Genomic DNA, 12,340 nt, shown 5'->3' with positions numbered 1-12,340 from the left:
TCCAAAATTTTCCCCCATCAAGAGTGTACCATTCAGTGTGATATTAAAAATACATCTTATCAAACCCTAAACCCAACCCCAATATTCACCCGAACATAAGTGTGTCCTGAACTCTAACCCTAACCCTAACCCTTACTATATGGGTCCATTCATTCTAATGAATCTCATAGGCTATAATGGAGAAAGGAAAAACATCCAAAATTTTTCCCCATCAAGAGTGTACCATTCAGTGTGATATTAAAAATACATCTTATCCAACCCTAAACCCAACCCCAATATTCACCCGAAAATAAGTGTGTCCTGAACTCTAACCCTAACCCTAACCCTTACCGTATGGGCCCATTCATTCTAATGAATCTCATAGGCTATAATGGAGAATGGAAAATCATCCAAAATTTTTCGCCATCAATAGTGTACCATTCAGTGTGATACTAAAAATACATCTTACCCAACTCTAAACCAGACCCCAATTATAAACCGAACATATGTCTGTCCTGAACTCTAACCCTAACCCTTACCATATGGGCCCATTCATTCTTATGAATCTCATAGGCTATAATGGAGAATGGAAAAATATCCAAAAAATTTTCCCCTCAAGAGTATACCATACAGTGTGATATTAAAAATACATCTTACCCAACCCTAAACCCAACCCCAATATTCACCCAAACATATCTGTGTCCTGAACTCTAACCCTAACCCTAACCCTTACCATATGGGCCCATTCATTCTAATGAAACTCATAGGCTATAATGGAGAATGGAAAAACATCCAAAATTTTCTCCATCAATAGTGTACGATTCAGTGTGATATTAAAAATAAATCTTACCCAACCCTAAACCAGACCCCAATTTTAAACCGAACATATGTGTGTCCTGAACTCTAACCCTAACCCTTACCATATGGGCCCATTCATTCTAATGAATCTCATAGGCTATAATGGAGAATGGAAAAACATCCAAAAATTTTTCCCATCAAGAGTATACCATTCAGTGTGATATTAAAAATACATCTTACCCAACCATAAACCAAACCTCAATATTCACCCGAACATAAGTGTGTCCTGAACTCTAACCCTAACCCTTACCATATCGGCCCATTCATTCTAATGAATCTCATAGGCTATAATGGAGAATGGAAAATCATCCAAAATTTTTCGCCATCAATATTGTACCATTCAGTTTGATATTAAAAATACATCTTACCCAACTCTAAACCAGACCCCAATTATAAACCGAACATATGTGTGTCCTGAACTCTAACCCTAAGCCTTACCATATGGGTCCATTCATTCTAATCAATCTCATAGGCTATAATGGAGAATGGAAAAACATCCAAAATTTTTCTCCATCAATAGTGTACGATTCAGTGTGATATTAAAAATACATCTTACCCAACCCTAAACCAGACCCCAATGTTAAACCGAACATATGTGTGTCCTGAACTCTAACCCTAACCCTAACCCTTACCATATGGGCCCATTCATTCTAATGAATCTCATAGGCTATAATGGAGAATGGAAAAACATCCAAAATTTTTCCCCATCAAGAGTGTACCATTCAGTGTGATATTAAAAATACATCTTATCCAACCCTAAACCCAACCCCAATATTCACCCAAAAATAAGTGTGTCCTGAACTCTAACCCTAACCCTAACCCTTACCATATCGGCCCATTCATTCTAATGAAACTCATAGGCTATAATGGAGAATGGAAAAACATCCAAAATTTTCTCCATCAATAGTGTACGATTCAGTGTGATATTAAAAATACATCTTACCCAACCCTAAACCAGACCCCAATTTTAAACCGAACATATGTGTGTCCTGAACTCTAACCCTAACCCTTACCATATGGGCCCATTCATTCTAATGAATCTCATAGGCTATAATGGAGAATGGAAAAACATCCAAAAATTTTTCCCATCAAGAGTATACCATTCAGTGTGATATTAAAAATACATCTTACCCAACCATAAACCAAACCTCAATATTCACCCGAACATAAGTGTGTCCTGAACTCTAACCCTAACCCTAACCCTTACCATATGGGCCCATTCATTCTAAGGAATCTCATAGGCTATAATGGAGAATGGAAAATCATCCAAAATTTTTCGCCATCAATAGTGTACCATTCAGTGTGATATTAAAAATACATCTTACCCAATTCTAAAGCAGACCCCAATTATAAACCGAACATATGTGTGTCCTGAACTCTAACCCTAAGTCTTACCATATGGGCCCATTCATTCTAATGAATCTCATAGGCTATAATGGAGAATGGAAAAACATCCAAAATTTTTCTCCATCAATAGTGTACGATTCAGTGTGATATTAAAAATACATCTTATCCAACCCTAAACCCAACCCCAATATTCACCCAAACATAAGTGTGTCCTGAACTCTAACCCTATCCCTAACCCTTACCATATGAGCCCTTTCATTCTTATGAATCTCATAGGCTATAATGGAGAATGGAAAAACATTCAAAATTTTTCCCCATCAAGAGTGTACCATTCAGTGTGATATTGAAAATACATCTTACCCAACACTAAACCAGACCCCAATTTTAAACCGAACATATGTGTGTCCTGAACTCTAACCCTAACCCTAACCCTTACCATATGGACCCATTCATTCTAATGAATCTCATAGGCTATAATGGAGAATGGAAAAACATCCAAAATTTTTCCCCATCAAGAGTGTACCATTCAGTGTGATATTAAAAATACATCTTATCCAACACTAAACCCAACCCCACGATTCACCCAAACATAAGTGTGTCCTGAACTCTAACCCTATCCCTAACCCTTACCATATGAGCCCTTTCATTCTTATGAATCTCATAGGCTATAATGGAGAATGGAAAAACATCCAAAAAATTTTCCCATCAAGAGTATACCATTAAGTGCGATATTAAAAATACATCTTACCCAACCCTAAACCAAACCTCAATATTCACCCGAACATAAGTGTGTCCTGAACTCTAACCCTAACCCTAACCCTTACCATATGGGCCCATTCATTCTAATGAATCTCATAGGCTATAATGGAGAATGGAAAATCATCCAAAATTTTTCGCCATCAATAGTGTACCATTCAGTGTGATATTAAAAATACATCTTACCCAACTCTAAACCAGACCCCAATTATAAACCGAACATATGGGTGTCCTGAACTCTAACCCTAAGCCTTACCTTATTGGCCCATTCATTCTAATGAATCTCATAGGCTATAATGGAGAATGGAAAAACATCCAAAATTTTTCTCCATCAATAGTGTACGATTCAGTGTGATATTAAACATACATCTTATCCAACCCTAAACCAGATCCCAATTTTAAACCGAACATATGTGTGTCCTGAACTCTCACCCTAACCCTAACCCTTACCATATGGGCCCATTCATTCTTATGAATCTCATAGGCTATAATGGAGAATGGAAAAACATCCAAAATTTTTCCCCATCAAGAGTGTACCATTCAGTGTGATATTAAAAATCCATCTTATCCAACCCTAAACCAAACCCCAAAATTCACCCAAATATAAGTGTGTCCTGAACTCTAATCCTAACCCTAACCCTTACCATATGGGCCCATTCATTCTAATGAATCTCATAGGCTATAATGGAGAATGGAAAAACATCCAAAATTTTTCCCCATCAAGAGTGTACCATTCACTGTGATAGTAAAAATACATCTTACCCAACCCTAAACCAGACCCCAATTTTAAACCGAACATATGTGTGTCCTGAACTCTAACCCTAACCCTAACCCTTACCATATGGGCCCATTCATTCTAATGAATCTCATAGGCTATAATGGAGAATGGAAAAACATCCAAAATTTTTCCCCATCAAGAGTGTACCATTCAGAGTGATATTAAAAATACATCTTATCCAACCCTAAATCCAACCCCAAAATTCACCCAAACATAAGTGTGTCCTGAACTCTAACCCTAACCCTAACCCTTACTATATGGGCCCATTCATTCTAATTAATCTCATAGGCTATAATGGAGAATGGAAAAACATCCAAAATTTTTCCCCATCAAGAGTGTACCATTCAATGTGATATTAAAAATACATCTTATCCAACCCTAAACCCAACCCCAATATTCACCCGAAAATAAGTGTGTCCTGAACTCTAACCCTAACCCTAACCCTTACCGTATGGGCCCATTCATTCTAATGAATCTCATAGGCTATAATGGAGAATGGAAAATCATCCAAAATTTTTCGCCATCAATAGTGTACCATTCAGTGCGATATTAAAAATACATCTTACCCAACTCTAAACCAGACCCCAATTATAAACCGAACATATGTGTGTCCTGAACTCTAACCCTAACCCTTACCATATGGGTCCATTCATTCTTATGAATCTCATAGGCTATAATGGAGAATGGAAAAATATCCAAAAAAATTTCCCCATCAAGAGTGTACCATTCAGAGTGATATTAAAAATACATCTTAGAGGGGTTAGAGGTAGATGATTTTTCTACCTCTGAAGAGTCATATATCTTCAGATGTATTAAACTGAGACTGTGGGAATTGGAGGAAACGAAATTACGGCCAACTCTCCCTTATACTTGCTCTCCAGCTTCCTTAGGTCTTTATGCTTTTTGTGGCAAAATGCCCAATTATCTATCAGACCTAACCACTCCAAGTCATCGCAGGGCATTTATGTTGGCCAGACTAAACGCGTTTCCCTCCAAAGTTTTACAAGGGAGATATCAGCGAGTCCCTTTAGCCGACAGACTTTGCTCCTGTGGAGCGAATACCCCTGACTCAATCCAGCATATATTGCTTGATTGTTCTTTTTACCATAACCTCCGTAAAGATTTATTTGGCAAGCTTTCTTTTTCTCCAGATTTGTCTATTCTGCCACCCTGTTATTATTTATTGAGTGATACTGAGGGGGTGGTTAGTGAGGCTGTGGCAAAATTTCTGGCTGACATCCTTAAATTTAATCCTGAGCATGTTTGAATGTATCTGTAAGCTCGGTTTTATTTTGATTTTATCTCCAATGTTTAAATTTTTATATTCTGTGTATTTTTATCTGAATCTATTATGCCATTAAAGGTTTGGTATGGTAAATACATCTTATCCAACCCTAAATCCAACCCCAAAATTCACCCAAACATAAGTGTGTCCTGAACTCTAACCCTAACCCTAACCCTTACTATATGGGCCCATTCATTCTAATTAATCTCATAGGCTATAATGGAGAATGGAAAAACATCCAAAATTTTTCCCCATCAAGAGTGTACCATTCAATGTGATATTAAAAATACATCTTATCCAACCCTAAACCCAACCCCAATATTCACCCGAAAATAAGTGTGTCCTGAACTCTAACCCTAACCCTAACCCTTACCGTATGGGCCCATTCATTCTAATGAATCTCATAGGCTATAATGGAGAATGGAAAATCATCCAAAATTTTTCGCCATCAATAGTGTACCATTCAGTGTGATATTAAAAATACATCTTACCCAACTCTAAACCAGACCCCAATTATAAACCGAACATATGTGTGTCCTGAACTCTAACCCTAACCCTTACCATATGGGCCCATTCATTCTTATGAATCTCATAGGCTATAATGGAGAATGGAAAAATATCCAAAAAATTTTCCCCTCAAGAGTATACCATACAGTGTGATATTAAAAATACATCTTACCCAAACCTAAACCCAACCCCAATATTCACCCAAACATATCTGTGTCCTGAACTCTAACCCTAACCCTAACCCTTACCATATGGGCCCATTCATTCTAATGAAACTCATAGGCTATAATGGAGAATGAAAAAACATCCAAAATTTTCTCCATCAATAGTGTACGATTCAGTGTGATATTAAAAATACATCTTACCCAACCCTAAACCAGACCCCAATTTTAAACCGAACATATGTGTGTTCTGAACTCTAACCCTAACCCTTACCATATGGGCCCATTCATTCTAATGAATCTCATAGGCTATAATGGAGAATGGAAAAACATCCAAAAATTTTTCCCATCAAGAGTATACCATTCAGTGTGATATTAAAAATACATCTTACCCAACCATAAACCAAACCTCAATATTCACCCGAACATAAGTGTGTCCTGAACTCTAAACCTAACCCTAACCCTTACCATATGGGCCCATTCATTCTAATGAATCTCATAGGCTATAATGGAGAATGGAAAATCATCCAAAATTTTTCGCCATCAATAGTGTACCATTCAGTGTGATATTAAAAATACATCTTACCCAACTCTAAACCAGACCCCAATTATAAACCGAACATATGTGTGTCCTGAACTCTAACCCTAAGTCTTACCATATGGGCCCATTCATTCTAATGAATCTCATAGGCTATAATGGAGAATGGAAAAACATCCAAAATTTTTCTCCTTCAATAGTGTACGATTCAGTGTGATATTAAAAATACATCTTATCCAACCCTAAACCCAACCCCAATATTCACCCAAACATAAGTGTGTCCTGAACTCTAACCCTATCCCTAACCCTTACCATATGAGCCCTTTCATTCTAATGAATCTCATAGGCTATAATGGAGAATGGAAAAACATTCAAAATTTTTCCCCATCAAGAGTGTACCATTCAGTGTGATATTGAAAATACATCTTGCCCAACCCTAAACCAGACCCCAATTTTAAACCGAACATATGTGTGTCCTGAACTCTAACCCTAACCCTAACACTTACCATATGGGCCCATTCATTCTAATGAATCTCATAGGCTATAATGGAGAATGGAAAAACATCCAAAATTTTTCTCCTTCAATAGTGTACGATTCAGTGTGATATTAAAAATACATCTTATCCAACCCTAAACCCAACCCCAATATTCACCCAAACATAAGTGTGTCCTGAACTCTAACCCTATCCCTAACCCTTACCATATGAGCCCTTTCATTCTAATGAATCTCATAGGCTATAATGGAGAATGGAAGAACATTCAAAATTTTTCCCCATCAAGAGTGTACCATTCAGTGTGATATTGAAAATACATCTTGCCCAACCCTAAACCAGACCCCAATTTTAAACCGAACATATGTGTGTCCTGAACTCTAACCCTAACCCTAACACTTACCATATGGGCCCATTCATTCTAATGAATCTCATAGGCTATAATGGAGAATGGAAAAACATCCAAAATTTTTCCCCATCAAGAGTGTACCATTCAGTGTGATATTAAAAATACATCTTATCCAACCCTAAACCCAACCCCACGATTCACCCAAACATAAGTGTGTCCTGAACTCTAACCCTAACCCTAACCCTTACCATATGGGCCCATTCATTCTAATGAATCTCATAGGCTATAATGGAGAATGGAAAAACATCCAAAAAATTTTCCCATCAAGAGTATACCATTCAGTGTGATATTAAAAATATATCTTACCCAACCCTAAACCAAACCTCAATATTCACCCGAACATAAGTGTGTCCTGAACTCTAACCCTAACCCTTACCCTTACCATATGGGCCCATTCATTCTAATGAATCTCATAGGCTATAATGGAGAATGGAAAATCATCCAAAATTTTTCGCCATCAATAGTGTACCATTCAGTGTGATATTAAAAATACATCTTACCCAACTCTAAACCAGACCCCAATTATAAACCGAACATATGGGTGTCCTGAACTCTAACCCTAAGCCTTACCATATGGGCCCATTCATTCTAATGAATCTCATAGGCTATAATGCAGAATGGAAAAACATCCAAAATTTTTCTCCATCAATATTGTACGATTCAGTGTGATATTAAACATACATCTTATCCAACCCTAAACCAGATCCCAATTTTAAACCGAACATATGTGTGTCCTGAACTCTCACCCTAACCCTAACCCTTACCATATGGGCCCATTCATTCTTATGAATCTCATAGGCTATAATGGAGAATGGAAAAACATCCAAAATTTTTCCCCATCAAGAGTGTACCATTCAGTGTGATATTAAAAATACATCTTATCCAACCCTAAACCAAACCCTAAAATTCACCCAAATATAAGTGTGTCCTGAACTCTAATCCTAACCCTAACCCTTACCATATGGGCCCATTCATTCTAATGAATCTCATAGGCTATAATGGAGAATGGAAAAACATTTAAAATTTTTCCCCATCAAGAGTGTACCATTCACTGTGATATTAAAAATACATCTTACCCAACCCTAAACCAGACCCCAATTTTAAACCGAACATATGTGTGTCCTGAACTCTAACCCTAACCCTAACCCTTACCATATGGGCCCATTCATTCTAATGAATCTCATAGCCTATAATGGAGAATGGAAAAACATCCAAAATTTTCCCCCATCAAGAGTGTACCATTCAGTGTGATATTAAAAATACATCTTATCCAACCCTAAACCCAACCCCACGATTCACCCAAACATAAGTGTGTCCTGAACTCTAACCCTAACCCTAACCCTTACCATATGGGCCCATTCATTCTAATAAATCTCATAGGCTATAATGGAGAATGGAAAAACATCCAAAAAATTTTCCCATCAAGAGTATACCATTCAGTGTGATATTAAAAATATATCTTACCCAACCCTAAACCAAACCTCAATATTCACCCGAACATAAGTGTGTCCTGAACTCTAACCCTAACCCTTACCCTTACCATATGGGCCCATTCATTCTAATGAATCTCATAGGCTATAATGGAGAATGGAAAATCATCCAAAATTTTTCGCCATCAATAGTGTACCATTCAGTGTGATATTAAAAATACATCTTACCCAACTCTAAACCAGACCCCAATTTTAAACCGAACATATGTGTGTCCTGAACTCTAACCCTAACCCTTACCATATGGGCCCATTCATTCTAATGAATCTCATAGGCTATAATGGAGAATGGAAAAACATCCAAAAAATTTTCCCATCAAGAGTATACCATTCAGTGTGATATTAAAAATACATCTTACCCAACCATAAACCAAACCTCAATATTCACCCGAACATAAGTGTGTCCTGAACTCTAACCCTAACCCTAACCCTTACCATATGGGCCCATTCATTCTAATGAATCTCATAGGCTATAATGGAGAATGGAAAATCATCCAAAATTTTTCGCCATCAATAGTGTACCATTCAGTGTGATATTAAAAATACATCTTACCCAACTCTAAACCAGACCCCAATTATAAACCGAACATATGGGTGTCCTGAACTCTAACCCTAAGCCTTACCATATGGGCCCATTCATTCTAATGAATCTCATAGGCTATAATGGAGAATGGAAAAACATCCAAAAATTTTTCCCATCAAGAGTATACCATTCAGTGTGATATTAAAAATACATCTTACCCAACCATAAACCAAACCTCAATATTCACCCGAACATAAGTGTGTCCTGAACTCTAACCCTAACCCTAACCCTTACCATATGGGCCCATTCATTCTAATGGGTGTCCTGAATACATCTCAACCAACCTTAAACCAGACCCCAATTTAAAACCGAACATATGTGTGTCCTGAACACTAACCCTAACCCTAACCCTTATCAAATGGGCCCATTCATTCTAATGAATCTCATAGGCTATAATGGAGAATGAAAAACATCCAAAATTTTTTCCCATCAAGAGTATACCATTCAGTGAGATATTAAAAATACATCTTACCCAACCCTAAACCAAACCCCAATATTCACCCGAACACAAGTGTGTCCTGAACTCTAAGCCTAACCCTTACCATATGGGCCCTTTCATTCTAATGAATCTCATAGGCTATAATGGAGAATGGAAAAACATCCAAAATTTTTCCCCATCAAGAGTGTAACATTCAGTGTGATATTAAAAATACATCTTCTCCAACCCTAAACCCAACCCCAATATTCACCCAAACATAAGTGTGTCCTGAACTCTAACCCTAACCCTAACTCTTACCATATGGGCCCTTTCATTCTAATGAATATCATAGGCTATAATGGAGAATGGAAAAACATCCAAAATTTTTTCCCATCAAGAGTATACCATTCAGTGTGATATTAAAAATACATCTTACCCAACCCTAAACCAAACCCCAATATTCACCCAAACATAAGTGTGTCCTGAACTCTAACCCTAACCCTAAACCTTACAATATGGGCCCATTCATTCTAATGAATCTCATAGGCTATAATGGAGAATGGAAAAACATCCAAAATTTTTCTCCATCAATAGTGTACCATTCCGTGTGATATTAAAAATACATCTCACCCAACCCTAAACCAGACCCCAATTTTAAACCAAACATATGTGTGTCCTGATATCTAACCCTAACCCTAACCCTAACCCTTACCATATGGGCCCATTCATTCTAATGAATCTCATAGGTTATAATGGAGAATGGAAAAACATCCAAATTTTTTCCCCATCTAGAGTGAACCATTCAGTGTGATATTAAAAATACATCTTATCCAACCCTAAACCCAAACCCAATATTCACCCAAACATAAGTGTGTCCTGAACTCTAACCCTAACCCTAACACTTACCATATGGGCCCATTCATTCTAATGAATCTCATAGGCTATAATGGAGAATGGACAAACATCCAAAATCTTTCCCCATCAAGAGTGTACCATTCAGTGTGATATTAAAAATACATCTTACCCAACCCTAAACCCAACCCCAATATTCACCCAAACATAAGTGTGTCCTGAACTCTAACCCTAACCCTAACCCTTACCATATGGGCCCATTCATTCTAATGAATCTCATAGGCTATAATGGAGAATGGAAAAACATCCAAAATTTTTCTCCATCAATAGTGTACCATTCAGTGTGATATTAAAAATACATCTCAACCAACCTTAAACCAGACCCCAATTTAAAACCGAACATATGTGTGTCCTGAACACTAACCCTAACCCTAACCCTTATCAAATGGGCCCATTCATTCTAATGAATCTCATAGGCTATAATGGAGAATGAAAAACATCCAAAATTTTTTCCCATCAAGAGTATACCATTCAGTGAGATATTAAAAATACATCTTACCCAACCCTAAACCAAACCCCAATATTCACCCGAACACAAGTGTGTCCTGAACTCTAAGCCTAACCCTTACCATATGGGCCCTTTCATTCTAATGAATCTCATAGGCTATAATGGAGAATGGAAAAACATCCAAAATTTTTCCCCATCAAGAGTGTAACATTCAGTGTGATATTAAAAATACATCTTCTCCAACCCTAAACCCAACCCCAATATTCACCCAAACATAAGTGTGTCCTGAACTCTAACCCTAACCCTAACTCTTACCATATGGGCCCTTTCATTCTAATGAATATCATAGGCTATAATGGAGAATGGAAAAACATCCAAAATTTTTTCCCATCAAGAGTATACCATTCAGTGTGATATTAAAAATACATCTTACCCAACCCTAAACCAAACCCCAATATTCACCCAAACATAAGTGTGTCCTGAACTCTAACCCTAACCCTAAACCTTACAATATGGGCCCATTCATTCTAATGAATCTCATAGGCTATAATGGAGAATGGAAAAACATCCAAAATTTTTCTCCATCAATAGTGTACCATTCCGTGTGATATTAAAAATACATCTCACCCAACCCTAAACCAGACCCCAATTTTAAACCAAACATATGTGTGTCCTGATATCTAACCCTAACCCTAACCCTAACCCTTACCATATGGGCCCATTCATTCTAATGAATCTCATAGGTTATAATGGAGAATGGAAAAACATCCAAATTTTTTCCCCATCTAGAGTGAACCATTCAGTGTGATATTAAAAATACATCTTACCCAACCGTAAACCCAACACCAATATTCACCCAAACATAAGTGTGTCCTGAACTCTAACCCTAACCCTTACCATATGGGCCCATTCATTCTAATGAATCTCATAGGCTATAATGGAGAATGGAAATACATCCAAAATTTTTCTCCATCAATAGTGTACCATTCAGTGTGATATTAAAAATACATCTCAACCAACCTTAAACCAGACCCCAATTTAAAACCGAACATATGTGTGTCCTGAACTCTAACCCTAACCCTAACCCTTATCAAATGGGCCCATTCATTCTAATGAATCTCATAGGCTCTAATGGAGAATGAAAAATATCCAAAATTTTTTCCCATCAAGAGTATACCATTCAGTGAGATATTAAAAATACATCTTACCCAACCCTAAACCAAACCCCAATATTCACCCGAACACAAGTGTGTCCTGAACTCTAACCGTAACCCTTACCATATGGGCCCTTTCATTCTAATGAATCTCATAGGCTATAATGGAGAATGGAAAAACATCCAAAATTTTTCCCCATCAAGAGTGTAACATTCAGTGTGATATTAA

Source organism: Heteronotia binoei, chromosome 8, assembly GCF_032191835.1.
Source record: "Heteronotia binoei isolate CCM8104 ecotype False Entrance Well chromosome 8, APGP_CSIRO_Hbin_v1, whole genome shotgun sequence".
NCBI lineage: Eukaryota > Metazoa > Chordata > Lepidosauria > Squamata > Gekkonidae > Heteronotia > Heteronotia binoei.
This window is presented reverse-complemented; position numbering follows the sequence as displayed.